General features: G+C 54.3%; 1 long non-coding RNA gene across 1 annotated transcript in view; it reads right to left on the bottom strand.

Moving 5' to 3' along the window:
• Positions 1-5,930: 5,930 nt before the first annotated feature.
• The window catches only part of LOC130681482 (uncharacterized), a 1,836-nt gene continuing 960 nt past the window's right edge, over positions 5,931-6,806 (bottom strand). The window contains exon 3 of the long non-coding RNA XR_008994660.1: positions 5,931-6,060. This is a non-coding gene — a long non-coding RNA (uncharacterized LOC130681482). The remainder of the gene's footprint in view (positions 6,061-6,806) is intronic.

Genomic DNA, 6,806 nt, shown 5'->3' with positions numbered 1-6,806 from the left:
TCGAAAATGCCATAGAAACCCCTGGCTTTGAGTGCTCTGGGTCCTTGTGGAAACCCGCTGCGTCGGGCAGACACTTGGACCCCAGCTAGCTGGAAATAAACCTCGCTGTGTGACTTGCATTATCTTCTGTCTATTTGAAGAGGTGGTGGTCGACTCCGGACCCTAACCACAGTTATCCTAGTCTACGGAGTGTGTAAGTAAGTGCGAGTGAGAAAGAGAGGGAGAGGGAGCTGGAGAGGAGAGGGGGAGGGAGGGAGAGGAGAGGAGAGGAGAGGAGAGGAGAGGAGAGGAGAGGAGAGGGCGAGGGGGAGGCGGAGGGAGGGAAGAAACCAGAAACCTGTGTTGATACTTCAGACAAACTTACTCCAGTCCAATTCTAAGTGGCTAAACTGGTTTTGATTGTGTGAAGTTTCCACGGGAAACACTGTCCGACAAGATAGGCCTACAAAGCTTTCTGTGTGCTCTGTTTGTAGGTAGGGGTCCATCACTGCTTTGGAAATGATGTGGAACTCCTAGAAATCGGGAACGTTCTAGTCTCATCGGATCCCTGACGATGATGATTCTGTTACCCCACGATACGGCTGTCATCCAAACGGAGGCTCCCGTGGAAGGAACGAAACCTGGGCTTTGGGGACATGCCCTAGCTGACTGGCCCACCAAGGTGGCAGCAGCCACCGAATCCATAAAGCTGGTGGCCCAGGTGGATCCAGTGCATGCCTCTCTCCTACCAGCACACCAAACCCGATCCGAACCCCCTGGCTGTCAGACGCTCGACATCCTGATGTCTCTGCGACACAGAAGCAGCCTGGTCCCGACTCAGAGAGACATGAAGACGGGCTCCTTGGTGGGTGGGTGGGTGGGTGGGTGGTTGCAGACATCCACAGTCGGTCAGGGCCGTGGGAAACCCAATCCAACCCGGACAGTTTGTGTGCTGCCCAAAGAGACGGCTCAGCTCACCCCCACCCACAGAAGTTCTTTCCAACCTCACACGTTGACATATGTCCAAGTACTTCCTGTGATGCCCCGTGGAGCCAGAGCCCAGGGAGTCGACGCCTGGATCCGTGTTAACTAACCTTTAAACCCCCCACCCCCACCCCCCAAAATAAAATATAAAATAAAATGAAATGAAATATTACAAAGTGGGGGTGGGGGTGGGGTCAGGGGGAAGGCTAATCCACCTAGTGACCCGTCCGTCCGGCACTCCCGATCTGCCATCTCCGATTCCGCATGACTAGGAAGGGAAGCAGCCGCCGCTGCCATCGCAGAGCGGACCGCTTCCACCTAAGGGTCCGGACCAGGCCTGTGTGTCCTGAGAGATTCACAACCACCCTCCTTCGTATCCCTTAGATTTCCTCTCCTGTCGTCATCCTTCTGAGCACTGCACATGAGGCGTGGGGTCCCGGAAATCTCAAGCCCAGGCACCCTCCTGAAATGCCTAAAACGGTTGGGTTTCATCGGGCTGTCGCTCTTATACCAATAAGGGCCCTGAGGGATCCAACCCCGACTTAGGGGAGACGGCAGAATGACGGTCGGGGTCACGGGGCTCGTGGATGAAAACCGTCTTACCGACGGTCTGTGTTGCTCTACCGTCACGGGTGCTTGGTGTTATTTCCTGGAACCTTCGTACCCGTTGTTCCTCGCCATGATGTCAGCCTGGGAACGAAACCACAGACAGCACAATGCTTGCCTGCTGGACAGAGCGAATGAGCCATCTAGGCCTTTCCCTGAAAAAGATGCTCTTCCTTAAGGAAAGGAAATTGAGGATCCCTGATGAGGACAGTTGACGGATAGATAGTATAGTTCATCCTCTTCTCTCTCTCCCTCTCTCCCCCTCTCCCTCTCCCTCTGTCTCTGTCTCTCTCTGGCTCTCCCTCCCCGCTCCCCTCAGCCCCCACCCCCTTCCTCTTCCCCTCTTCCTTCCTTCCGTCTTGTCTTGTTGCTGCCCTGGACTTGTCACGGGCCGGGAATATCTCATCTCATCCGAAGTCATGTTTCAATCGCCCTCCTCCGAGGGGCATGACCTCCTTGGGAATGAGCTTTCCTAGCAACAGGGGACGGACGATGCCCTGACCATAAAAGGGCCTAGGTAAAATAGAAACATAAAACACACGTTACAGCTCTACAAAAGATCGTGACGAAAAGGGGGAGTGGGGGGCTGGTTAGGAAGGGGTGAGACAGCCAGCCCAAATCAAGCCACAGGACAGAGGGCTGCGGAACGGGGGCCGGGGGGACAGGGAGAGGATGCCGCTGGCCACCGGCTAGGCCGGCCAGGGGCCAGGTCGCTCGGTGGCCAGCTCCACATTTCTGACATGCAGTCGTTGCGGCCACTGTCCAGACGGACCCCAGAACCACTGCACCCCCCGCCCACACACCTTGTGTGGGACCAGCGTCTGGCCATCCCCCACGAGTCGTCTACCAGCCTTGTCTATGGACGGACTGACCAACCAACCACCCGTTCCCGGGCTCGCCCCGCTGGAGCCAGCCATCGTCCCAGGGGAAGGGAAACGACTTTTTTTTTTTTTTTTTTTTTTTCCCCCCTGGAGGCGGGTGTCCCCGGCCCCGCACCCTCCTAACCACGCCCCGTTTCTTGAGGCGGGTGGACATAGCGTTCCCGTGAACCGGGCCTGCCTGCTGGCGAAGCAGACCATTCTCGTCCCCATCCCAGGCCTCAAGTCCAGTCCTCCTCCCGGCTGGCTAGCATCTGTCAGGGCTCAAGAAGCCTTTCCGTCTCCGAGATCCGTCCTCTCGGTCGCTCTCCTGAGAGTTCTGAGGACTTGTCAGCGAGGAGGGGAGTTTGGCTTTGCTCATCCCCACCAAGGGTACCCTAGAACATCAACTGTTCTGTTCGAAAACACACTTGGGCCAAGGTCCCTGGCCAGCAGATCCCCTCGGCTTGAGGAAGTGATCTCTGAATCAGGCAAGCACGCCACCTAGTGACGAGAGAGAGAAGAGAGACGACAGAAAGGGAGGGTTTTTCTCAAGGCAGGGCAAGGAAGGAAGGAAGGAAGGAAGGAAGGAAGTCTTCCAAAGAAAACGGTTGTTATTTTTATTATGATTTTGGATGGGGTCACCTCCACGTGGGGACGAAAGTCTCCTCCTCCATCTCCCAGGTGGGTGGTTCCACCTTCTTGTGGGTGGGGAGGCATCCATGACCTATGTCTCTGACCGACCCAGGCTCAACCAGAAAATTCCTGACTGTCTGTCTCCCTGGCTAGAGTCGGGGCTGGGGTGGGCTGGGGGAGTGGGAGCGACCATGACGTGAGGCATGAAGCCGCGCTGCTGGGGTGAGTCCGCCTAGCCAAAGCGACCCCGCTGTCGGGCATGTGTTTTTCTTGCCCTTGCCCGCAGGTCCCAGAACGAACGGATCGAGCGGCCAGGGGCGGCAGGGCGGGGCCGCCGCCGCCACCGCCGCCCCCCAGCCTCAGTCCCCGGGCAGGCTGACGGTCACATCCGGGTCCCGCCCCCACCCCCACCCCCACCCGTTCCCCTCTGCCCTCTTCTCATTCAGAGGAAGGGGAAGGCGGGAGGTCACCGAACAGCCCTCCCTGTGTCGTCCACAAGCATCTCATCCCCTTGACCCCGCTCCGTCTGAGATACCAACTCGGCTTTTCCCCTGTGCAATTTCCCCGGGGACCAGGAGTTTAGTTCACCCCCCCCCCCTCGGCACGAAACCCCCAGCTTTCGGTTCCCACCGAGTCAGCCGGGCTCACTCGGGAGTGGGGGAGGGGAGGGTCAGGGACGATCGACTTCAGCGGGCTTCCTTCAATCGCTCCTTTCAAATGCAGAAACTTCCCCCCGGTCCAATTCAATGGGAGCATTTGACTTCCCCCTCGGGGCTTCTCTCCATTGAATGTCTCTCTTCAACTCCCCCACCCACAGGCTGCAGCATGCAAATGGCGGGGGGTGGGGGTGGGGGATGGGGGATAAGGGCGGGATCTCTTGAGATACGCCCCTGAAAGCGGAGACCGAACTCAGCCTCCCTTTCGTAACCCAGGCAACCCCGTGAACCCTTTGAGAATCCTGGGCGTGGAGGCTGACGCCATACAAGATGTCTTCCCTGGAAGGGTCGGGGTGGGGCTGTGGGGGTGCTGAGGGCGGTTGGTGTGTGTGTGTGTGTGACCATCCGAGTCAAAGGGGTTGGGGAAGGGAGGGGCCGGACGCGCTTTGCAGATCTCGTCGCCGGTTCGCATTCCTAGGCCGTACCCAGGCTCAGAGGGAGTGATCAGGGCCGAGGGAGGCCTGGCAGGGGGTGGCTCCTCCACCCTGGCTTGTGGGCCCAGAGATCACACTCACTCCTAAAGCAACGCTGTTCTAGGACCGGGTTTTCATCGTCCATCATCTTCCAGATCGATGGGGCTCCCGGCCCCCACCGCCACCGCTCCCCGCGGGAAGTCCTTGGTGTCATCCCACACGTTCACGGTGTTGTTTGGGCAGCCACATCTGGGGAGGTCTCTCTCCCTGTGCAGTAGGTGAAACTGTCAGGGGGAAGCGTTGTGTATTGCGCTCGGTTTTGGTCCCTCCCCGCCGCCAACAAGAATCGAAGGGCAGAGACACAGTCATGAAGCACAGTACAAGTTTTATTGATAGTTACCTAAAGAGTGAAGAAGTGTGGACGGCCTCAGGGAGGAGAGGCAACCTGAAAGGTTTATTATGTTTTATTGAAAGAGAGCAAGTTGGAGAAAGGGGTGGCTGAGGGAGCCATGCCATTCAAGCTGTGTAGCAAAACTCAGGCTGGAAGAAGACCCCCACGAAGCAGGGGCCTTTGCAGCCGGCTCCCCCTATTACCCACCTTGATTTCGCTTTTTTTTTATTATACTCTTGGCCTTGCTTTGACCTGCCTTTTCGCTAAGGGTTAACTAACCTCTGCCGAGCAGTGTGGAAAGGATGAGAACATAAGTTTCCCAGGAGCTTTTCAGGACAGTGCTCCTGAAGAACGGAACACGCCGGGGCCCAATGGCGATCTCAGCATAAAGTACCGAAACCTACCGTCAGTCAAACATTGACCACCCCATTTCCACTGAGAATACCCCCCTTTTATTGTTACCATGCTAGTGAAACTAGTGATGGAGAGTTTTATAGAAATAGAGTTACGAGAGAATATTGACTTGAATAACCCTGTCTGACACTTCATCAATCTTCTCATCTTTTCTTCCTTCCCTCTGCTACTTCTATTAGCTTTTTTTCTTTCTTCCTTCCTTCCTTCCTTCCTTCCTTCCTTCCTTCCTTCCTCCCTCCCTCCCTCCCTCCCTCCCTCCCTCCTTCCTTCCTTCCTTCCTCCCTCCCTCCCTCCCTCCCTCATGACAGCCCTTGACTAGCATTTGTGCCTTACACGTGAAATCAACAAATCCCATAATTTTTCAAGAAGTAAAGATACTGCAAGACAAGTGCTGGGCCTGGAAGCCACAGGGCATACATCTGCCAAGAAGGAAAAAGCTAACCTTTTCCAAGAATATGGCTTCTCTCTCACTTACCAGCTTTACATCTCCCTGTATGGCCCCGGAAGATGGCTGGCTAGCCAGAGACGGGTAAGATTCGTCAAGGGAGGAACAACCTAAGACAGGCACGGTCGTAGGCAGGGGGGCCGGCAGGCAAGAAAATGGGGACCAACAGAGGGGAGGCTTAGAACCTCCCCCCTCCCCCCACCCCCCAGGGTTGAGAGAAACCTTCTGCAACCTTGGATGTTTTGCTGCCCTCGTCTGGTTTGGATTAAGACCTAGTCTATAGGCACAAACCTGATCATCGACACTTGCTCTCTTACCGCACTCAATCATGCCTTCCTTCTATCTATCTCTTGCATTTACCTACTACGTCAATATTTTATTAGAATTACATATCAAGTATAAAAAAAAAAAAGAATAATCGTACATCATACTTGACTTGATTGTTTATAGTTAACACACAGAAATAGTTTCTATGATATGAATGCCCTTGCATCGTTCACCATGTAAGAACTTGTTTAGTCCCTTCGGTAGTGGAGTCATGGCGACCTGTGTCTTATGTCAGGGAGATGTCGGTATCCACACAGAGGAAGGGGAAATGTAGTTTGCTGCTTACTGTGCCCTGCAGAGGGGTGTATAATGAAGATATGAGTTTATGATTTTAGATTGATTATAAATTTATTAAAACTTGTAAGAATATTTTTGTGGGAAAGAAAGAATCCTAGCTCACTGTGGCAGTAGGTGACCTGAATTTCACCCTAAGCTGATAGACTCCGTAGTCGCTGCTACATACTGCAAGCTCCTACGGTGGTCCCATGCACTTAGAAACCGCGTCGCATAGAAACGTAAAACACAACAGAGTCCACGTTGCTAGGAAAAGTTTCTGTCAAGGAACAGAAAAATGATCACCTGTCTAACACTTGACCAACCATGACTAGATCAGAAAGAAGAAGAAGAAGAAGAAGAAAAACTTGCTCATACCTATCAATCAATTGTCTATACCAATTAATCCACAGAAAAAAAAATATTCATATCCTTGTGCAAAATGGTATAAATAAAGCTGTCATCGGCACTTTGTCGGGAGATCACCTCCATCTGACTCTGTGTCCTGTCTCTCTGTGCACCGACTCCGTCTCATCCTTTTGGGCTTCACAACCCCCGCCCACCCCACCCCACCCACCCCCACTGGAGCTGGACTTTGGAAGGGCAGGTGAAGAGAGAGAGAGAGAGAGAGAGAGAGAGAGAGGCAGTGACTTGGGGAGACAGACTAACTGAGAGTGACTGAGTGACCGACTGAGAGTGACTGAGTCTCACTGGTGACTGAGAGTGACAGGCAGACTGACTGACGGAGTGGTGAGTGAGACCGAC

Source organism: Manis pentadactyla, chromosome 18 (assembly GCF_030020395.1).
Source record: "Manis pentadactyla isolate mManPen7 chromosome 18, mManPen7.hap1, whole genome shotgun sequence".
Taxonomy (NCBI): Eukaryota; Metazoa; Chordata; class Mammalia; order Pholidota; family Manidae; genus Manis; species Manis pentadactyla.
Note: the sequence above shows the minus strand (reverse complement) of the source record. Positions and strands in the feature narration are given on the sequence as shown.